At 32.9% G+C, this 25,421-nt stretch overlaps 1 pseudogene; it reads left to right on the top strand.

Annotated features, from left to right (window-relative positions):
• Positions 1 to 1,297: 1,297 nt before the first annotated feature.
• Positions 1,298 to 25,328, top strand: LOC128174076 (uncharacterized; annotated as a pseudogene).
• Positions 25,329 to 25,421: the final 93 nt, after the last annotated feature.

The raw sequence follows: 25,421 nt of genomic DNA, 5'->3' as shown, positions 1-25,421 counted from the left end.
AAGACATCCCTAGTAAAATAAAACATTTGTTTTTAAATCACACAATGATTCAAAGGATTAAAACGGTTGTTTTGTTCATAAAGAATGAAGAGACATTTCAAATCGGTGGGTTAATATACGAAACATTCTTTCTGTTGTTGTTAAATTAAAGAAAATCAAACAGATTAGCTTATAATGTTAAAATATGATTGCATAATTTCAAACAATCATGGTCAATCTTTTCAATTTTCTTGCATAAAAATATTTCATAGTTTTTGTATGAAATTCTTGTTAACAATAAAAAATATCTCCAGAACGTTTGTTTGTAAACCATACATTTTCAATACATAGTTAAAATCATATCTAAAGAGTTGTTAACGACTCCTATGTATAAAATTATGTATAATGATTTAAAGTTTGTTGTTAATCCATACCAAGAAATTTTAAATTATATCTTCAAGAAACAACTGGTTGTATCCTATCATATAATCTACTGCTTCGTTGATGCCATCAGTAAACGAACTTCGGTTAATTTGTTACCTATGGAAAAAGATAAAAAGACAAAGGAGAGTATGAATATGGCGAATTAGTTTTAAATGCATGGGTAACAACAATTGCGGCATACCTGTGTTGCCAGTGAGAGAAACCTCAGATCTATCATCAATACTAACTATTCGATTTAAGTCTAACTTACAAGTTAATTAATAATTGTTGACTGATAGAAGTAGCAAACAGGCATTCAAACAATAAAATGTCATTATGATATTAAGATGGGCAGACAAAACATGTTATTTAGGGATATCAAATAGACTTAAACGATACCTACCTTACTAAGCCAGATATGTGTCACTGTTTTATAAATTTGCCAAATTTATGGCCAAATAATTAGTAAATCTTCAATGTTTCTATGAGAAATATTATACCAATTAAAATACACCATTGTTAGAATGCTATTTTATTCAATTTAAGGCTGATGATTTTTTTTAACAACAACATCTCTCTTACCATTTTGAATTTGTGAGATTAAAAACATTAAGTGAAAAAGAGATCAAAATTCAAGTCCTGCAATTAATGCTTGCCAAGTCCCTAAACTATATCGATGAAAGTATTGGTAATATTATATGGAAAAGAACGATAAATTTGATTTTATTTTTGTCAAAAATATTATTCTCCTAAACTATTTACTAACTAAACATGCATATTTGTGAGAAAAAAGAGGAAAATTACACATGCAGCGCACTTTTCTTATTAAAAAAAGATACAACCTAATACTTTTTAAAAAGAAATCCTTTTAAATTGCAGAACAAATGGTACCGGGATTTACAAATGATGGCTAACTCAAAGTATGCATCAACGCGGGAAACCACCAACCTTGCTCGTGTAGCCCGCATAATATTGGGTCCTTGTACTGATGCTCTTTGTGATGTTCTCAAGAAAGAGATTCCCCCGTCAACACTGTCACCGAAGGTTACGACATATTTAGCTAATTTACCAAAACGAAAACAACCTCCAATTACCAAAGATCAAGAAAAGATTATACTCAATGGAAACTACTCAGACTTTGATATAACTTTACTCTATTTTCTGTTGCGGAATATATCCAACCTTCCACCTCATGCCAAACAATGGGGATATGATCCAAACCCAAGTGATAGGAGTGTGTCAGCAAACATTGAAAGGATTCGATTGATAAGAAACATGTACGGGCATTGTACAGATATATCAATTTCCGACACCGATTTTAATAAGAAAGTTCTAGAAATTACCAGCATTATTCAGGATTTGGAAAATTACCTACGCATATCAACCAAATATCAGACCGCAGTTGTTGATATCACAAAATGCTGTATGGATCCTGAACAGGAATCTAAATACATCAAAGAGTTGCAGAACTTGGATACAAAAATTCATGATATTTCAGGTAGCTATTTTACTAAAATATACTTAAAATGATAATTTTGCATCTAACTAGGGACACATAGGCTCGTTTTAAAAAAGATACACAAAGTATTAACTCTAATTCTTTTTCATAAACAGAGAGAACAAAAAGAATTGAAAAAAGATGTGTTTCCGAGAGTGTAAAAGGTAACAATTTATTTTACTCTGATACAAATGCAATATTCGTTTTTGAAATTTTTTAAAATTATATTTCAAAAAATAACATAGCATAAAAATACAATGTTAGTAGCAGGTACCTTATATATATTTGCTTTCCCTCAGACTGAAATGTCACACTTTTATTGGTTTAAACATAGCACGTGATTTCATCATAGATCACTTAGTTAGTTCGCCGAGACTTAATATTATGTAATATGGCCGTCATTGACCGACGCTTCGCCTACTCATTTCGAAATTTCATATTTTTAAATACAGAAACCACATGCCATAAATTCTTTAAAAAATTTGGGTAACTGCCCTTTGAAATTATGCAAAATTAGGGTAGTTGCCCTATGAATATTGACGTCACATTGTTGTGTCTGGAGCAAAACATAATGGCCTCGTCGCAATTTGCTCAAAAAGGGAGAAAACGATTAAAATTGACTAGCGAAAAAAATAAAAATAAAATCAAAACATTGTTAGTAAATATGTTTTAGGGAACATTTTTAAAGAGTATTTGAAATGTGAAATTAGTAATTTTAAGTTTAAATGAGTTAATTTAGACAAGATGGTAGGCATCTTGTACATGGCTTTGCGTTTTTGTGAAAAAAGTATGTCACTTGATAGTCCTCAGGAAAAACAAAACACTTATTTGTAGTCAGCTAATATCAAACCAATATATATATATATATATATATATAGCTGTGTGTGTATTTGCCAAGATGGTTTGTGTTAATGCTTTACCAAAATTTGAAATTAAAATATCGAGTTACGACCAAGTTCCAGAGATTAGAATTTTACTGTTTTGTAAACAAAACTCGATCCCTTTTTTGGCTTACAGATTTTTTGTATTGGTAAATGTAAGAGTTTCAATAAAACATTGTTTTTGTTGCTAAATAAAAAAATGAAACGCGTTGTTTTCATTTACCACATGTTATTTTGTCGAAAAAAATTAGTTATTCCGTTACTGTTCACTATTTATAAACACATATGATTGCGCCCATGAGAAAATGGTGCTTATGTTATTTTTTCCACATTTTAAGATTTTTTTACAAAATTGAATTAAACACATCTCAAAGTTGTCAAATCTAAAATTTTATGGCTATACGCTAATTCTAAGTAGAGTTTTTTCCCAATTAGAGTGATGCTATTTCATAAGGAAAATCAGGACGTCGTGTTTCACATACGCAACGTCAACAGTTTTTTAAGTAAAGGTTATCAATCATTACTGTGAATTAGTCATTTAATAAACGTAAAATACAGCACTTTGTTATCAGAATCTTATCACATTGTTGCATATAGTTATATGCTTGCATCTATGTATTCATTTATTTTAAAAACAAAGGTTTGTTTTTATTGTTTTTTTTAAATCATAAATACCCCGGTAAAACAGCGTAGTTGTCTGCCAGTGAAAAGCGATTTTTAAAAAAAAAAGAAAAAAAGAAACGGCGGTTGTTTAGTTTCAGTTTCTTTTGGGATATCAACGAGAAACCATTAAGTGGAGTAATCTATGTGAACGTATTTCATTTACATAAACACTGTCGTTTCCATATAAACAATGAATAGCTAAAACAGATTAGTCGCTTTTGTTCTTTTAAATAAACAACATATACAATTTTCGTGACATTATTAAATATGTCATCTTTTAGACTTGAACTTTTAAAACAATATCAGAAGTCCCGTATCGTACAATTGTTTTAATCATGATCCATTGTACAATTATACATGTAGTAGCAGCATTGAACTATTCTTTTGAAGTTTTAGAAATTGTTTCAGAAGTAACTAGACTTTAACCTGTGCATTCACAGATAAACACAATTTAAAAAAGTAGTTAATCGACCACTGCCGGGATCATGCCCTTTACACCACCCTTTCTGTTCAAAAGATTTTTCCATTCGACTTTATGCAGAATTTATGCAGAATTTATGGAAAAGAGTGCCCTTTCCCTGGATCGGATGGTATTCACCCCCTTTCAGTACTGATAAATTTCACATAATACAAAATGGTTTTGTGTGTATGTGGAATATTTTTACTTTCGATTCGATCAATTCAAGACACATTTTTCCAAACTACCGTGATTGTTTTTCTACAACAGTTAAGCCCCCCCCCCCCCCGTGCTTACACATTTCGGGCGTGCCCACACATGAAAAACAACATCCGGACACTTACTTTTCCACGGCAAATATGTAGGTTTAGTATTATAGAGAAAACATGCAGTTTGCAGAGATTGAATCCGTGTTTTTAATGTACACATGTATATTTCACCTTTAGTTTTAAATAACTCTCAACCGTTCATTTCCCATAACCCACAGCTTATGCATGCATTTAAATACACCGTCAGTGTGCTGTAATTAGTCTCTAAGTATCCTACATTCCAAAATCATTTGTAAATCTTACACAATTAAATCAGTAAAATAATTTTATGAACCCACTCCACCGACTAAAATAAATGTGAAAATAAAACTCAGGTTCGGACGGGATCGTGAAACTGTCTGAATTTTCAAGTTCTTCAGTAATGGTCAGAAGAAAATGTCCGTCATCAAGTTTTAAGATTTGTCTTGACGATTGCAAAGTTATTGATTTATTAATGCTAATTGAATTAAAGAATAAGTTCCGATATAAAACATGAGGTAGGTTCAACGTTGGTAATATTAAACATTTTCAATCATGATTTATCGGTATTAAAGTAGAAAAGAGCGAGTCGTTAATTTTACTATATGGTAGTAAAGATATGTTTTAATTATGATGTCTACATTTTTTCCAATAAATTATCACTAAATACTCATGTTTGGAAAAATATTCCGAACTCTTGTTTCACCGTAGGTACCGGCAAGAAAACATTTCCCCCTTTTTTAAGCATACTGCGTGCGTCGTCGTAAAGAATCTTGGTTTTTTTTAAATTTTTATTTAGAAATCAGGTCAATGTATAATTAGGTTGGAGTTAACCTGTAATTGTATAATAGGAGTCACATCATGACTATTTTGTTGTTCTGGCTCTCTATTTAAATTTATAACTTGAAATAGGAAGTTTTAATTTTCAGAAAAGGATAAGAGTATGATTACATCATTTCTGAATCATTCAACTGTTTAACACCTTTTAAACATATACAACAATATTAAAAACAAAATCGACGTAATAAGGACAGAATTACAAGCAAAATTTAATATTAACATAGCAATTTTCAATAAAAAAAAATAGAAGAAATCGTCTGTTTAAAACGTCCTTTTTAACAAAAAACACGGCCGATAGGAACATTAAGTGGTGTATTGATTAAGTTGTACATTGAGTTAACTTCTTTGTTTTTATTTACATCCACCAAGTATGATTCCTTCTATTTCTGAAGAAAATTAATTGTAATTCAAATCTCTGTAGAAACTGACAGGACTGAAATCTACATCCGTTTATCGATTGGTCGAAACATTAATCGACTAGCTTTAGAAAAATCCTCGACTACACGAAAGATTCATGATGATTTTAGACTCAACCTCCCATTTAAGATGACGTAGAGGTTCCGTTTATTTAACGTATTGATGTACATTAACAATAATAAAGTTAATTTTACTTTTTCTTTACGACCAATTCATTAATCTGTAAAAAGAAGGATGTAAATATAAACAATAAAATACTTTCATTAATGATTCATGTGGGTTATGACGGTAGCGATCATCACAGAATAAAATTACATAACCCGCTAGGGCGTGTTATGTTAATTTTTATTTATTTATTTATTTATTTATTGCAATGTTGCCATCTTCACATCGTGCATTACTTACCAGAGAAAGCATTTCATTGTTTGATTCGCGCTTATTACACACACCCATTTTTGCCCCTCCAATTCATTAAAAAACCAGGAGTTAATCATACTTGTAGCTCTATAGAAACGTACAGAGCTGAAATCCTCACGATATACTTCTAGATATTAAATCAATCGGTCGAAAAAAATCGTGGGCAAAGATACAAATAATATGAGGGGAAAATAAGATTTAGCGCCTTTTCAACAAATTCCCATAGGGACTTCTAAAGAAAATTGATAACATTGAAGACTACTGATCAAGGAACATTGAAGGAAATAGGGGTCGCTATTTTTTTGTTAAAGATAATTGATATACCAGTGAAACTTCATGCAGGAAATTTCATTAAAAAATATATAGGGTAGAGATAATTAGACCTGGTCTCATTAAGAATTAAAACAATGAATTGAGTTTTTTATGGGCATATCAGATTCATTTTTTACATGTAAATGCAGCGTTCCTAACATTAGGATGTGCAAGGAAACACAAACACATGTTATCTAAACTTAGGACAAATTAAACAATACAAGTGTTTACCGGATCGGTGAGATGGGTGCAGAACTGCAGACTTTAATCTCTCTTATTTCTAAATAGTATTTTTTACTGTGATATTTTCAGCTAGCTGGTTTAACCAGACATTTTTCTACTTACTGCTTTTGTGTAATCTATCAGGAAGATATGTTTATTGTACATGCAGCATACATTAAAAAGTCGTACATCGTTAAAACAATACCGGCAACGGTACTTGCTGAATAAAGACGATACAAGTACATGTATTTGTTAGGTTTATTTTTTTTTTTTGCTTTCTTATTCCACGCACTTTAAGCGTAGATTCCTATTTAAACACGATGAATTAATATCTGTGTCAAATCGCGAGAAGTGCATCTCGCGAATTTTACAATCTCGCTTTTGTATTAACCTACATTAAACGTGTACTATGATAAAAAATCGGCATTCGCGATTTTATGTTCTAGCGATTTGATGGAAAACTGCTGAATTGCGGAATTAATTAAGAACCTGCGTAAAATAAGGAATCAACAGTATATGCATGGTCTGAATATTTGAAATAAGATTTTTTTAAATAAGATGTCATTGGTGTAAATATGTTAATATCAATGCGCTGTAAAAAAAAAAAAGGTGAAGCACCTAAAATTGATAAAATATGTCTATAATTCTTCTCCAAATCATAGCCAAGTTGGAGCATTAAGCTCAGATTGGGAAACACAGAAATGCATGTAGTTAATCACATTTGTGTTCAAATGAAGTATGGTAAGAGATGATTTATAATGATGTGAAAATTAGATTTTAAAAAAGGTATAAAAACTAAACGCGATGAAAATGACGCGTTATAAAATTTACGCTTTTCAGACGACGTTATGACGTAACGTCATATGTTTGTGACGTTATTTCTCTGTTTTGTAAAAAATGCCATATGCACAGATTTTGTTTACTTAACAGAGAATTTTTAGCCGGGCTCTGCTGAAAGCAGAGTCCTGGCTGTAGGCAGGCAAATCGCCAATGTTACTATAAATAGCACAAGTAAACAAAAAACCTAACAGCGTCAAAGTAAAAGCTTCCGCTATACCAAATAGTTACACAAAGAGCCACGTTTTGTCAAAAGTGTTGGCATTTTGTTTCTTTTATTCTAATTTCGAGAGAATTGTCTACCTTTTTTAGTTTTCTTATTAATAACTTGTTTTAAAAACAAGACTATGCATTTTTGCTACATACAATGCGCATGCATTTTTATGAACTACTTTGCTGCGCGTTGAAGAAATGGGGATTGAATATATAACGCTTGTTGCAAAATTCAAGGCAGTAACTGTTAAACATTTTTCTGCTAGACAGATATATTTTTGTTTGTAGATGCTTACAAAATTTGGTCGCTCTTTGACGCTTTGCCGACATTAAAAGCATAATTATGAGAGAGAGAGTGAGAGAGAGAGAGAGAGAGAGAGAGAAAGAGATTAATTTTTAGTCTTTACCACACAATATGCATAAAGACACACCAAGAGAGCCCGGCTTTCAGTACTTCAGTACTTTGATTTTCATTTGTTCATCGCTTGCAAATTGACATCTGACACTTAAACCTTGGTCAATCATTAGCAATGCAAATTTTATCTATTTCATGCATAAAAAAGGAATCATCTAAAATCATGTCCAGGTCTCTCCAAGACAAAAACATTTTCAAAAAAAAAATTAAAACCACAATGCGGGGATGTTAAGGACACATATGGAGTCTTAGTTACATATTATTTCGTGCATATTCAAATATTTAAGCAACGAAACGTAGACCAAAAGCAAATGAAACAAAAACAGGTGACATTTTTTTTTTTACAAATTAGATTGTATTAGGTAGATTTACACAGTGATGAAATCGTGACCGAAAGTAAATTTGATCGGAAAGCATTGCTAAGAAATTCAAAATATAATTAACCTTTCAATGAAATCTGTTTGTGGAAGGTTGCTTTTTTGGAGTTGATTTTAATCAACTCTCCTTTGCAGTTACTCTGACAAACCGAAAGTGAAAAAAGTGTTTGGACCAAAGCACAAATCATCGCCGCTGACAAGAATTAGTTCTTGAGAATAATTGATAAATCCGAAATAATGTATGCTGAAGCATTGTTCTTCAAGGAAACAAATTCATAAATACCTTTAAAATAGTAAGATTTTAAATGGTACGAACAATTTAGATATTTTTTGTAGTTGTGTGTATTCTTACGCCAGAGTTCAATATAGTCTCGTTCAACTGGACGCTCGGCTGTCTCCATAAATCTCCGACACGCAGAGAGTCTCTCTAGCTTGTCGGAGATTAACGGCGACAGCCGAGCGTTTGGTTGAACGAGACGAGAGTTCAATATTGCTTGGATCCATAAATTTTCCAGAAATATTTCTATCACTGAAACATTATTTGATTGAATTTATTCTATCTTTAAATATTACTTAACATGATTCATATGGGGTTTTATCACCATTTTTGTGTCGAAAAAGTCCGAAAATTCATATTATAAAAATGTGCGTAATTCAAATACAGATTAGAAACTACCTGTACTTGTCATGCAATAAATAACCATCGATAAAATCAACTCCCGTCAGTTCTTCGGTACGTTGATTATAATTTGGAAAAATTTTGCAGGTTGTCTGTTGCGACGTATGGAATAACACATTTTCTGCTTTATCCTTTATCTGTAATAGCTCATTCTATCATGGAATGTGGCTTTTTTGATACCATGTTCAACTAGTTTCTTTGTTATAGTAGGTCGCGTAGTTCACTTAGTCTGGAATTTAGAAGTTGTTTGTCCGATATTATAGTACAGAGGCGTCTGGCTAAATTATAATGTTGGTTTTGGATGGCACGAATCATAAACAAGGTATAGTTTGGTGTCCGTAGGTTTATAATATATATATATATCAGTAATAATTATGTCCCCTTTTTATGCTCGTAACATCAAGAAATGGGAGTTTTTCTTCATTGAAAATTTTAAATGGTTGTTTAAACTGTTTAAAATATTGTAAAACTGTAATTATACCCGCACTTTCTAAAGAAAGTTCGGGTATATTGTTGTTACTCTGTTCCGTCCGTCCGTCCGTCTGTCACGTTTTACTTTCTCAAACTGCTCTTACATCTTATAAACCAGCAAACTGAACTCTTGGAGTGTGATTTAGGGTATCATGTTGTTTTGTAAAAAGGTTTAAAAACTTCTCTGTAGGTCCTGGGGGTCAAATAATTAGTAAAAAATGACGTTTTTTCACAAAAAACCTTCTTCCTCGAATTCTCCTACATTTTCAACAGTAGACAAATCATCTCTTCGAATATGTTTTAGGGTATCCTATAGATGCGCAATAAGGTTCCGGAATTTTCAATTTTGTCCTGGGGGTTATTTAATGGCTGAAAAATGACGTGTTTTTTTGTTTTGTTTTTTTTTAAAGAAAAACTGGTTTCAAAAACGTCATTTTTTTTTTTGGCATTAGCAAAATGATTTTTTATTAATGGGATCAGTGGGCAACAATAAATGACTTTCTTTTGCAAAAAAAGTATGGTTCCCAGAACTCCTCTTACAACTTTTGGAGTAGCTACGTCAACTCTTGGGATATAATTGGGGCTGTCCTATAGATGTGCAATAAGGTTTTAAAAATTTAAATTTCATCCAGGCAGTCAAATAGTAGCAGAAAATTGACGTTTATCACAAAAAAAAACATAGATCAAAGAGCTCCTCTTATGATTTAATGGATAGACACATCATACATGTATCTTTGGATATGATAGGGACTGTTCTATAGATGTTCAGTAAGGTTTTCAAAATTTAAATTTCATCCAGGGAGTCAAAATGTAGCAGAATATTGACGTTTATCACTTAAAAAAAACATAGATCCTAGAACTCCTTTTATGATTTAATGGATAGACACATCATATCTTGGGATATGAAAGGAACTGTTCCATAGATGTGCATTACGGTTTTGAAAAATTAAATTTAACCCTGAGGCCCATTACCTACATTGTACATACCTTTTGATGCCCTTTAAGGATCAAGAATATATATGGTTAAGGGGTTGGGATCTCAACCGTTTTCGAGATATTCTTGCACTTCCTGTTCGAGGGGGGTCATGACCATCCCCGGGGCCCATGACCTACATACCGTTTGATGCCCCTTGACACAAGGAACAAGAATATATATGGTTTAAGGGTGGGGATCTCAACTGTTTTGAAGATATTAACGGACCACCCACAGGGCCCATGACCTACATAACATTTGATGCCCCTTGACTTCAGAAACATGAATATATATGGTTTAGGGGTCATGATTATAACAGTTTCTGAGATATATGGCAATTTCAAATTCCTGGGGGGTGAGGATGACCCCAGGGGTCAGATCTTATAAACCCTATATATTGCCAGTAACATTCAATATATGATTATGAAAACCCTATATTATTATCTTAGTCCGTTTTCAAGTTACCATTTACAATAGAGTCTACGATTCTTCCTATATTAGGTTCAATGTTAGACCCCACACCCTTTTTTTTGAGACACCCCCCCCCCTGAAAAGTGATTGTCTTACCCAAAATGAGGAAAATCAAACCAGGGAGCACAACTAGATATGCAGGCCTATCATATCCTAGAGTTTTGTACAATTCTGTTCAGCCATCTCTGAAAAACAAGTTCAGAGCGGGAAAGAAAAAAAAAATTAAGAAGAAGACGAAGAATAATAATACATGTATTAAGAACCGTTCAAAAACAATAAGTCTCCAAATTTCATTCGGGAGACTTAATAATTAAGATTAAATAGAGATACGATCATCAGACATCAATAATTTAATGATAATTGACAATTTCTGATTCTAAGGGGGTCAGGATGACCCCTTAGGGTCATGACTTACATGCCATAATGATCTGATGCGCCATGACCTAAGGAGGAATAATATCTTTGGATTAAGGTGGGGATCTTAATGGGTTTTATGATATTTGATAATTTCAGGAAGAGCACTTGGGATCATGACCTACATACCATCTGAAATGCCTTGAACAAAGAAACAATAATATAATAACGATAATATGTACATCATATATGATTCAATTTAAGAACCCAGATATAGATCAATCATCTATGTTTTGTAATACTTCCTATGTATATATACATGTATTAGTTTGTGTTTTGTTCTATACTATTCATGTTCATGACTGTAGTATGGCTTAGTCTTATTTTGAATTACACCTTGAAAAATTGTCAAATATATGACTTCGAACCCCCATCCCCAAAAAAACTCGAATATAAACTGTTCCTCCCCCCCCCCCCTCTAGTTGTCGAATGATCTATTAAAATCAAAATATAATTTGGGTGTCTAAAAACTTTTATAAACTGGTAAAAAATGTTATTCTTAAAAAAAATTACATTACACCTTGCATATTTGACAAATGATCTATTGAGATATGATCAGAGGTCATATTTCTACCTTGGGATCAATATAACCAGTATTCATTGACAAGTTAAAATTAATAACAATAACTGATTCAAAATATAAATGTTTATACTCCACATTCACCCCCCTCCCCCAATCTAACCTGGTTCTAAAGATTCAGTCTTCTTAATACATTCTTACATGTGTACAATAGCAAATTTTAAATCATTTCGTGATTGCTTTTTCTCTCCTGATGCACATTAACATTTTGGAAATTGCTTAATTCAATATTTAAGATTTATAAACAAAAGTTACATGCATGTGTATTCGCCTATTTGGGGCAATTGTAAAGTCTCCTAAACAAAGCAGTGACATCATTAGGCTAGGAAATATCCACATGGATCAAACACGACTGTTACATATGAATAAGATAAAATACTTTATCATTTCTAGTTCTAGAATGTCAGGGTGTCTCCAAGGGGGCATAATCTATATACAATTTTATGCGCAATGACACAAAGAGCAAGAATAAATTATACATGGTTTAGGGATGAGGATCTCAGAAGTTAACAAAATATACAGTGTATCATCATTTCCTATTTCATAAAGGGGGGGGGGGGGGGACAACACCTGGGGGTCATAAGTGTACTTTACACCATTTGATGCATCATAATGACATTAGAAGATATTTCGTATTTTCCTGTTTCGTGGAGTCAGAACAGTCCCATAAGGTCATGACCTACATCATATTTTATGCATTATAATACATTAAGAAAGAAATACTCCTTCCTTCCTATTATAACTCATATGAAAATGATAAGTGTCTACACTTACTTACATTTTATACACAAATTTAATAAGAAATTGTTTATACAGGGTCAATATGGGGTCAACTCAATAGTGCATAGTGCAAGTCTGACAATTGAAAAAAATAACTTTTGCAACTAAAATGACAGAAACTTTACAAATGCAATAGGATAGGTAACGGTGATAAGCTTATTTAAATATTAAAAGATGATGATACAGTATGCTAGCTGTCAAAGGGAGATCATATTTAGAAAGTGAAAGTAGAACTTATGCATGCTAGCATCTCATATTGTGCTACTGCTACTATATATGTATTATGCTTACCTATATTGGTCAACATCATAATGATAATCCAATTAAAACACAATAATGAATTCCTTTAGCTGATCTTAACTAATCCTTCTCTGCATATGGAAAACACAGACATGTATGTATAAACACGTGAACCGGGCGATCTTATCAAAGAGCTGGGTAAAACTAGTACCGGCTAATGAGACCTGCAGATCAACCTGTGTTGTGTACGTAACTTCAGACAAAGATCAGTTATTTGTAACATGCATGTATTTTTATGTCCACTTGCACTATTTTGTTAGGTAAATAACAGCTAGCTTTAATTTAAGGTGGTGCAGGACACCTGCATATTGTGATGTATACTTCCTATTGAGATAAACAATAAAGTATATTAAATACTAGTATTAATTAAATATTTACCCCCATTATAATGTTACCTAACATTAAAGTGCAATGGGTTAAAGTGTTTACATGTCCAAGGTGTATTTTTGGTAATTTTACAATTGATATAAATGAATTTTCATGGGGAGGGGGGTCTGGACCCCTCGCTTCCACCCCTTCTCTAAATCTGTGCACACGATGATGTACATGTAGGCACACAGAAGCAAATCTAAAACCGGCAACCGCCACGGGGAGGGGGCATAATTTAATTTTGTATGTAATAATTATATAGACCATTATATATATATATATATATATATATATATATATATATATATATATATATATATATATATATATATATATATATATATATATATATATATATATAAAGCACTAAAAATGACTAACAACACGAACAATAGAAGATTTCTATTGTTCAATTTCTATTGTTCCTGTCGTTAGCCATTTTTAGTGCTTTTTATATTCAGTTTACTGGCTTAGTATCTATATATTAGATTATTAGATCCGACACTTTAAAGATGCCTAGTGTTGTCGATTTTATTCAGTGCTTTATATATATATATATATATATATATATATATATATATATATATATATATATATATATATATATATATATATATATATATATATATACTTTCTATGACATGAACTGTTAAGATTATTGATTAACTGAAAATTCACTGCAAACAGTTCAACCCCAAATTGCACATAAAGTGCTGCTCATGTGTTTTATCATATGGGGAGGGATCTCATCCTTCATGCAGTTATGAAAATTATAATTTTTAAATGTATTACCGGAGCTTGCATGTGCCTTCATTTTTAATTAAACTGGTACAAAACAGTGTTATTTATGGGCAAACACTTAACGCGGGTACTACTGTCTAATGACAGCATCTAGTTCTTTATGTTATACCATCAAAATTCATATAATTGTGTTCCAGAATAAATTCTAAACTTTGTAAACAGTTATCTAATACTCAAACACTTACACCGTATATGAACGTGTTTGAGTTTATATATGAAATAAAAGTGTGTTCATTTTGTATTTATTTAATTCAACATTGGAGTGTAAATTAAGAAGTCGTTCTGAAAATTAATAAAAGCGATATTACTTCAATTCGGAAACATCATCAGACATGAATTAATGGTTGGTTTGTAGGTCTAAAACGTGTTAAAAACTGTACAAATATGGTTTAAATCAACAACAAAAATGATTATTATCCCGCGCACATGGCCGAGAAGATTTAGTATTGATTAACACGATTGCGTACAAGGTAGTTTAAAAATCAAAGCAAATTATAATAAAAGCTCCATATTATATCTTTGCGGTAGGTGCTGGCACGATAAAAGAATGTCCCAAATTGATGCAGTCGGTGATTATTTTAAAGAATATTCACATCAGTTTTTAAACAAGTTTTATTTAGATTCTATCAGTCATATATTAATCATTTCTGTAGTGTTTCTACATGGTCGTTCGTTTTATTGTAAAACTGTTAAAACGAACTCACTCCTGTGTTGCCCCCTCCCCCCGCTCCGCTGCCAAATGCTCGCGCTGGATTTCTTTAGATTGGCGAAAAGATATCCAGATTTGTCGAAAATCATTTTTTGGCGACTTCTCCTAATGTGTAACATTCGGTCAGTCTGCGTTAATTCAATCGCCACGTGCGGCCGAAAACCTTGTGTCGCTTCAGCGCACACAGCTGATAACATATATATCCCCAGGTTATTATGGCTGCAGATCATCAATTGTTATGTAATTATGTAACAATGTTTCGAAGGTTATCGAAGGTTAATGGGTATCGAAGGGTGCTTTCACTACAGTGGTCAATTGTAAAACAAGGAGGCTATTAAGCCAATCATCTTCACATTAAAGGTGAGAGATCGTAAGCTGAGAATGTGGCTAATAAATTAACCTGTTGAACACGCTTAACTTCTATAGTTATGAACAGAGTAATATATATTATAATTGAAAGTTTTAAATCAAATGAAATTTGTTTCTGGGATTTAGAAGTTATGAAATACGACTACATTATGCAATGCAGTCTGTCGCCATAGAAATCATCAATATACTGCAAGTGTCGACAGATTTCTTCCATGATAGTTCACTTGACTTACAAACTATAATATAGCGACAGATCTGTCTCCCAAAAATATATGCGCTTCTCAAAGTTACACTTAAATGAGATAGATATGTGTTCTTGGGGAATTTTAATTATTTATTGCTAATTATATGAAAATTGATAAAAAAAACCATTTTATTGAAGTTGTGAAGTATGAGGTTGTAATGCAACTTACATGTGATAAACTAACAAGATTAGCTACAGCCAGTGCAATACTAATTTCAGGTCAACAATATATGAATACCCAATCTATTAAAAAACAAGATAAATAGTTTCCAGAACTATAATAATATGCATGTATACATGGATGTTGCACCCTTATTTGTATGGTTGTAGGTGAGGACGTAAACGTGTAGCGATGTACATACAATGTATGTCTACATATACGGATTTTGAACCGTGGCTACATGACACGGGTACCCCGCATCTTTCACCTCTTCTACACAACACAAGTAGTATAGGAGTCTACAAATGAAATACATGTATCAGCTACAGCGTAAATGAAATCATCAAATTACCAGTTATTTAGACTTGAACTCAAATTTTATGCAGCGATACAAGTAATAGTTGATCAATATGAAGTATTTGAGGCTGGCGATCAGCTAATAAAGGTGTGAAAGACAAAAAAATAGCACCTCGTATTTTGAAACTTCAACTTTTTCTTTCTAGATTATGTATTCCGGTCAATTAAAACAAATAAAGTCAAAATCATACAGTGCACTACATAAAAGCTTTGAATCAACATAGCCGCCTTAACTCCAGATAAGTCTCAACGAAATGTTTTGACTGACCCCTGTCATTGAAAGCAAGGTGTACAGTAATTGCATGATGCGAGTTGAATGAAAGTGATGACAATCTAGTTGTAGCTATTAACAATGTAATGCTACCAAAAAAGGATAACTGTATTGCTTTGAAAAATGTTTTAATTGTCTGCAAGAACAGTCAATGCGCCTGACAAATAATTTCATTTAAAAAATGTTCTGATAATTTAAACATGTTAAAAAACCTGATCATGTTGATAGTTAAGATGACACGGGTACCCCGCACCTTTCATTTAAAAATGTTCTGATAAATTAAACATGTTAAACAACCTGCATGATCATGTTGATAGTTAAGACTGGTCAGCAAAACAATACAATATTAGAGACTCAGAGATAATAATTCTCACAACAATTAACCTATCTTGAATTCTTGTATCATCTTTTTTATTCTAGACCATAATTTTACATATACTGGTAATATAATTATGACACACTGTTATATTGAAATTAATTCTAAATAAATATTAAGACTATTTAATTTCTAAGTAAACAAGGTGATCAGTGACATTTTTATTTGAAGCCACATGGATCATCAGTCAGAAGTGATACTTTAAGGCAATTTGTCAGGGTAATAATGATTTCTTTTAATTAATTTGTACACATGCAAAAAACAAAATATTGATTATATACCATGTGAAGATACCAACACAGTCTAAAACAGTGGCACTACTTATTATCTACATTGATACATGTAAGGCGTCGCTGATACATGTAAATAATCAATGTGGAACTGGAGAGTTGTGCATTCAGGTAAAATCTGATGTCTGATGGGGAAAAACTGATAAATCGCCATCGACATTTATTTGTCGAAGACGTTTTCAACAAGTTGGATTTAAATACTCTTTAAATATTCTTTAAAATAATAAGTTATATGCAATTAAAGTATTGATATACATAATCATTTGTGTAACAAAATGACATGCTTGTGCTTTGAAAAGTAATAAAACTTCATAATTATTTACAACATGTGGTCGTAGGAAAACACATCTCGATCTGTACATCACATTGTTGTTTCAGCACACAATAAGTACTGCGTTTACATTCTTTATCATACTGTTTGCGTTAGTTTATGGAATGATTTGTCCAATACTTACCATATCTCCTGCATAGTTCGACATCCACACGCATAGTATCAATCCACAACATCTCGGCGCACATGCCAGCTAAAAAAAGCCGACGCGTCACAGATAGATACAAGCGTCGGAAGGGAGCGGATCGGAACCAAACGACAATTAATGTTTTCATTGAAAATAAGTAAATAATGATCGTAATTGCACAATGAGGAGTTTAATATTTGATTTAACTCTTTCTCAACAAGAAATTAAATCCAAAAACTAATCAACTACCATTAATAGATGTTATTTACGTTAAATTACATATCTAATGAATATTCATGAGTTCAAAGTTGATCAAAATAAGCCCCGCCTCCAAATTCAAGCCTTAACTGTGCTGCGTACAAAATATTAACTAAACCAAAAATTGCTTTTGACCTGAGGGTGTGCCATGAATATGACCCAGGGTCAGTTGTGCAAGTTCAAGGTCATTTGAAAAAAAATATGCTTTTTCCTGTCTGTCATATATTGCATACATGGAAATGATTAGAAGCTAAAATTTGACACAAAGATTGCTTGTGACATGCACTTTAATATATCCTGACTTGAACTTTTATCATTTTTGCAAGTTCAGTGTCACTATAAGAAAAAGAAGCATCCATTTTTTTTATAATAGAGAAATACTTTTTCTCTATTATTTTTTTTTCTTAGTAGGTTGCTCGCAGAACCGCCAGTCGGTCTACAGAGAGCACTCTCCCCCTTTCTTGCAACCAAACTTTCCCTTAAATTAATATAAAGGAAATTGAATTTTGGGGCATTGTTCCCCCCTTCCCCAACACACATTTTAGTAGAAGGCAACATAAATTTTTATGGCAAATTGAAAACAAATTATAGTAAACAAAATAAGTTATAGCTGCTTCACAACCCCCCCCCCCTCCCCCACCACTACCACGAATTAGGTTTTGAAGATTTTAGTAATTCTTTCTTTTATTTCCTTGCTTAACTTAATACATTTCGGATAAATTTGTTCCCTGAAGCAAAAACGATGCTGAGTGCTTACATGGTCAAACATTATACAAAGAGTTGTCCCTCCCGCTGAGCACCTCTAGTACAGCGCACCCTCAGGTCATGTTGACAATCGAGTCACCCTTCTGCTTACACTCATCAGGGTCTGATAGGTATCGATAACAGGTCATCTTCACATGACCTCCTTATTTACACACAACCTAAATATACTCTCAGTTACCAAATACATGCCTTTATCTGTTAATGAGAGGTGCAACTCTTCAATACTCAGTTTGGGGGTTACATAGAAAGCAGGCATGAATTATAATTTGCCTGTCTCCATTTAAAAAGTTCCAATAAATTTTCTAAAGCCCTGATTGGTCAGAGGTTTAGGTCGTGTGAATATGACCCCATATCAATACCTGTCAGACCCTGGAAAAAATAGAAGGGTGCTTTTAATCAGACCGATTGACAATCCTTTTCCGACAGGAAGCTGCAACGGAAGATCTATTCGTTGCTTTGCAACGAGCTCGGCTCTAGTATATCTATATAATTTAATTTTGGTTGTAACGCGCTTTCTGATTGGCTGAAAAATTATTTTATATCTTATAAAGAATGTTACCTACGTCATAGTAAGACTAACGTCAAAAACGTATCAATACGCCTGTCGTTACGTTTGAATTTTGTACAATGACCGTTTTTATCTACAATGAAGACTAAAAAAATTAAATTATGAGCAATGAATTAAATATTTATTAGTTTTATACAAACAGTTTACGCTTTTTTATAAACGGCTTCTCGGTTAATAAAGCGTAAACTGTCCCAAACCATTTTATATCGTATAAAACAAATAAAACTTAAATGAATAAAAACACATAGTCCGAGTAAAATAAGCGCTTTCATTTTCATGTTTAGAGGTTTTACAACTAACCAAGGTAACGACGTTATTGTGACATCATAATAACGTTAGGAAATTCTTTGGTGTTGACTCACAGTTTTGGCGTATTTTTTTAAGCATTACACATATCAATTGACTGCCGTTATGAACAAGAATAGAATTCCAGGGTCCCCCGCCGGTCAAGCAGTATACTAGTATCGAGTCTATCGACCAAGGCTGATTTAGGAACTTGACCAAGGTATTAGTGGTATAAACATTTGGTATAAATTTAATGAAATCCGTCAAAATTTGTAGGCATGAGCGCGCTTACAAGGTCAATTTTTGGAAAAAAATCGGAGTCATTATTGTGGTCAAAGTCCCATAACTCCAACAAAAAGTATAGACCAATGCTGATTTTCGAACTTGACCAAAGTATTAGTGGTATAAACATTTGGTATAAATTTAATAAAAATCTGTCAAAATTTGTAAGCATGACAGCGCTTACAAGGTCAATTTTTGGATAAAACGTAGTTATTATTGTGGTCAAAGTCCCATAACTCCAACAAAAAGTATAGACCAATGCTGATTTTCGAAATTGACCAAGGTAATAGTGGTATAAACATTTGGTATAAATTTAATGAAAATCCGTCAAAATTTGTAAGCATGAGAGCGCTTACAAGGTCAATTTTTGGATAAAACCGAGTCATGATTGTAGTCAAAGTCCCATAACGCCAACAAAAAGTATCGACTGATGCTGATTTTCGAACTTGACCAAGGTAATAGTGGTATAAACATTTGGTATAAATTTAATGAAAATCCGTCAAAATTTGTAGGCATGAGAGCGCTTACAAGGTCAATTTTTGGATAAAACGTAGTCATTATTGCGGTCAAAGTCCCATAACTCCAACAAAAAGTACCCACTAATGCTGATTTTCGAACTTGACCAAGGTAATAGTGGTATAAACATTTGGTATAAATTTAATGAAAATCCGTCAAAATTTGTAGGCATGAGAGCGCTTACAAAAAAGTGTGACGGACGGACACACGGACGCACGGACCCACAGACACACGGACCCACGGACGGACGCCCGGCATTTCTATGTCCCCGCTCCGCGTTGCGGCGGGGGACAAAAAAGGGCCCTTATCTTTGACGTCACAATGCTAAAAAAGACGTCAAAGTAGCGGCATTGTAAACGCAGTTTTTTCATTTGATGTTTCTCTTTTTTTCTGCTTCTGTGCTTTTTTTAATAACTAGAGTCTGGCCTTGTTTAAATACCGCGATTAATATTTTTTTCAGACAAATATTACATGTTGATTTAAAAAATAAACATTTAGTAAATGAAATATACACAGGTAAAGTCAATCTCTACACAATTCGAACGCATAATATAGCGCACAACTTGATGCTGGGACATCGTAAAATTGCTGCTTTTGCATCCGCTATGGAACTTAAACACTACATTTTCCATTGTAGTGTGTGATGCAAATATGCTCTAATTGGGAAATAACTTTTTTATTAAAATCATTGTTGGAAAGCAATTACATAGCATTTTATATGATTATATTCATCTCAATTCAGTTACGTACACGATTCAAAATTCCTTAAATTAAACAGGTTTGTAAATGCAGTCATTATGAATCCGGATGCATAAACGGCATACTAATTCTCTGGAATATTGTAAAATAAAAACTCATTAAACATCTGGACGTATGTGGAAAGAAATCTTTTACTGTTTTCCCCTTTTATAAAATTTGTCTAATACTTCTGAAAGACAAGGACAAAAAACATTTTATAAGAACATAAATTGAATAGTTTGTTATAACATCTGTGCACCATTTTAATGTTTGTGTTAAATTACATTTGTTTTTATTTAATTGATATTTGTAATGCTTAAAAATACGCCAAAATTATGACGTCAACACCAGGGGCTTTGCTAACGTTATGACGTCATAATAACGTCGTTACATTGGTAAGTTGTAAAACATCTAAAGAAGAAAATGAAAGCGCTTATGTTTAAGTTGGACTATGTGTTTTTATTCATTTAAGTTTTATTTGTTTTATACAATATAAAATGGTTATATATATATATATATATATATATATATATATATATATATATATATATATATATATATATATATATATATATATATATATATATATATATATATATATATATATATATATTTATATTTATATTGTATTTTTTCTTTCAGCTTTGTACGAAAGAGATATATCAGAATGGAAAGAAGAAGACAGTGTTTTTCTAGAAACTCACAACTTCCCAGCCATGCTTAATAAAGTCAAACAACAACCATTCGTAACATTTGTTGGTGTCCCAGGCTCAGGAAAAACGACAACAGTCCGTCATATTGCTCTAATACTGCAGAAGGAAGGGTATGAAATTCTACCAATAAAGGAAATAAATAAAATTGAGGATTATTGTGACCAAAACATTCCACAGGTGTTTGTTATCGATAACGTGGTAGGTGTTTTTGGATTAAACGAACATGAACTTCATATGACAGAGAAATTCAGGGAAAGACTTTCAAATCCAATTAACCCAAAAACCAAAACTCTAATGACGTGTCGCAAAGCAGTTTTTAATCATGAAATGATATCGGAATGTATTTTGCTAAAAAGCGAGAGTGTGGTCAATTTAGAAAGTCAAGAAAATGCATTAAGTAATGATGACAAACAAAATTTACTTAAGAAGTATAACCTAGACATAAATATACTGAACTCAGAGAATTTGGCTTCATCGTCAAAAATGTTTCCATTACTATGCAAACTGTATTCAAGCAAAAAAGAGTTGAAAGATTATGGACCAACTTTTTTTATATCACCAGTACCTTGTATCATAAAGGAAATGAATTCACTTCAGAAACATAACAAATGCCAGTATGCAGCGTTAGTTTTATTGATGGCTAATGAAAACAAACTGTCAGAAAAAATATTGGACAATGAAAATAATGAAACCCAGAAGACAGATAATTCGTTTATTGAGATGAAACGCAAGATCCTGAAACAATGCACAGGACATTTACCCATAGATAGCTTTCAGTTGATTGTCGCCTTGTCTGAAATGTTGGGGACTTACACAAAAAAGAGTGACAGTGAGTTTTCTTTTATTCACGACTCCATGTTTGAAATTATTGCATATCATTTTGGTCGTCGGTTTCAAGAACTGATTGTGTTGTACGGGAGTAGTAATTACGTTGCAAATTATATCAAAGTTGATAGAGATAACAGCAAAAAAAGAAAAAGAGGAATTGAATGCAAAGAAGGTCCACCATGTGAAAAAAAGGAACTCAACGAAATCATTCATGAAAGTGAGCCTTTCATCGACTTAAGTATATACCTACTTGAGTCGCAGCATTCAACGCTAGCTGAACGTTTCTACAAAGACCTACAGCATGGGGAATTTTATAACGTTTTTGGGAATGATGCTTTAAAAAACCCATCCGTGCTTCAAACCTTCATTGAAACATTGAGTAAAAGGTCGTATAATGATTTATATAATTTGCTCATGTCGGAGTTCAAAAATGCCTCCAAAATACAGAGATGGAAATATCAATTTAGAAAATTTCGTGACTTTGACAAGAGATTTATGGGTTTGAATTTGAGAGCAAATGCCAATCAATTTTTAATAGATGAAAGATTTATTGAACCTCAATATAGAAACTTGCATTCTGATATTAGCAGTGCCAGAGGAATAAAATGGGTTATTTTCTTTGGACATTATCAAATTCTTCAGTATATCTTAAGTCAAATGATACAAGAAAAGAAAAACAATCATGACCTTTTCCTGAATTGCTACAATAAACGTCATCAAACAAATACAACTATAAACCAGAGCGACACTGGTACTATGCGAAGTAATTCGCTTATTAATGATATGATTTCGAAATTATATAGATATACAGACGATGTTGGAGAATGCCATACCAATTACATTGAAACTGATAGTGCCACAGAACATTGCACTAATAATGACACGGATATTGACAAAGATAGCTACACGGGTAGTGGCGCAAATGCTGATGAAGATAATGTCGTAGATAATGACTCAGATAGTGACAACATTGTTGACACTTATAACGAACCAGTGATTATGGAACAATGCCGCCTGCTTTGTCTTGGTTGTTATTCAGGCGATCTAAATACCGTGCAAATATTACTTAAACACATTAATTCAGACGCTCTCAACAACACAGTCTGGCCCTCAACTGCGTGTTATTTTGAAAAAAATCCTTTGATCATTGCTTGCAAATATGGATATCTAGATATAGCCTTAAAACTTTTGGAAGCTGGGGCTGATATTAATAGATGTGATGGCATTGAAACACCACTATCAGCTGCTTGTAAAAGTGAACAGCATAGCGTAGTAAGAGAGTTATTGAAATCGGGTGCTAATGTCAATAAACAAAAATATACAAATTCACCATTGGAGGGTGCATGTCAAAAAGGAAATACTATTGTAGTTGAAGAGCTGATAAAAACAGGAGCTGATGTCAATCTAAACATTCCCCTTATAGTTGCTTGCAGAGAAGGTCATTTGTGTATTGTTGAAAAGTTGATTAAAGCAGGTGCTGATATCAACCTTAATTCAACCTTTGATTCACCACTATTAGCTGCATGTAAAAATGGACATTTTAGCGTAGTTGAAGAGTTGATATCGGCAGGGGTTGATGTAAATAAAGTAAACATACATAAAACACCCTTGATTGCTGCAGTTGATGGCGGCTGTTTCGATATTATCAAATTGCTCGTGAAAGCAGGAGCTGAGGTCAATCCAAATAATATAGATGAAACTGCAATTAACTGTTCTTGTTATTGGAACCATTTGTACATAATCAAAAGGTTAATCGAAATGGTGTCTAATGTCGGTCGTAATAATACAAACGAAATGCCACTTATAGCTGCATGTGATTGTGGACATATAGAAGTAGTAAAAGAGATGATTAAAGGTGGAGCTGATATCAATATGAAAGATGGAGATAAAACACCGCTTATAGTTGCATGCTTTAACAAACATTTACATGTAGTTCAGGAACTGATTTATGCAGGAGCAGATGTCAATCTAGGAAATGAATACATTTCACCTCTGCAAGTTGCCAGTTATGCAGGAGAAGTAGATGTAGTCAACGATTTAAACAAGGGGAATATTGACGACAATCAAATGTATGCTAAAGCTCTAGTAAGTGCATGCTTTTTCGGACATTTGAGTGTAGTTAAAGAGTTGATTTCATGTACTGCTGAAGTCAATCAAATATATGGAAAAGAAACACCACTCACAACTGCCAGTTTTATGGGTCATTTCGACATCTGCAATGAGTTAATAAAAGCGGGAGCTAATGTCAATTTAAACAATGGATGTAGAACACCTCTGACACTTGCTTGCTATCGCGGACATATAAATATTGTCAGAGAGTTGATAAAAAAGGGCGCTGATATCAATCAAGCCAATGGAAAAGAAATACCACTAGCAGCTGCATGTAAAGGACAGGATTGGAATGTTGTCAAAGTGTTGATAAAGGCAGGGGCTAATGTCAATCAAAGCAATGGAACAAAAACACCACTGACAGCTGCATGTGAAAACGAATGTTGTGCTATAGTGGATGAGCTGATAAAGGCTGGGGCTGATGTTAATCAATGTGATGGAAATAAAACACCACTGACAACTGCATGTAGATTAATAATATGGGGTGCGGTCGACGAATTGATAAAGGCTGGGGCTGATGTCAATCAAAGCGATGGAACCAAAACTCCACTAACAGCTGCATGTGAAATAGGACATTTAAATTGGGTTCAAGAGTTGATCAAGGCGGGTGTTAATGTCGATCAATGCAAGGGAAACAAAATACCAACAATGGGTGGATATAATAAAGTACAACTGTATGTGGTCCATAAGTTAATACAAGCGGGAGCTAATGTCAATCAAAGTGATGGAACCAAAACTCCACTAACCGCTGCATGTGAAATAGGACATTTAAATGTGGTTCAATTGTTGATAAAAGCAGGCGCTGATGTCAATCAAGCAGAAAAAACAAAACACCAATAGTGGCTGCACATGAAAGAGGTCATTTGGAAGTGGTAAAAAAGTTATTAAAGGCTGGGGCTGATGCCAATGATATCACTTGAAACAGAACACCACTTGTAGCTTCTTGTAAACTATGACAAGTGGTTTATATATATATTTATATATATAAGCACTAAAAATAACCAACGACACGAACAATAAAGTAAAATATTGTCAGATTGTCGGAATGA

The sequence above is a fragment of the Crassostrea angulata genome, chromosome 2 (assembly GCF_025612915.1).
Source record: "Crassostrea angulata isolate pt1a10 chromosome 2, ASM2561291v2, whole genome shotgun sequence".
Classification (NCBI taxonomy): domain Eukaryota; kingdom Metazoa; phylum Mollusca; class Bivalvia; order Ostreida; family Ostreidae; genus Magallana; species Magallana angulata.
The sequence above is the reverse complement of the archived record's forward strand: the minus strand, read 5'-3'. Positions and strand labels throughout refer to the sequence as shown.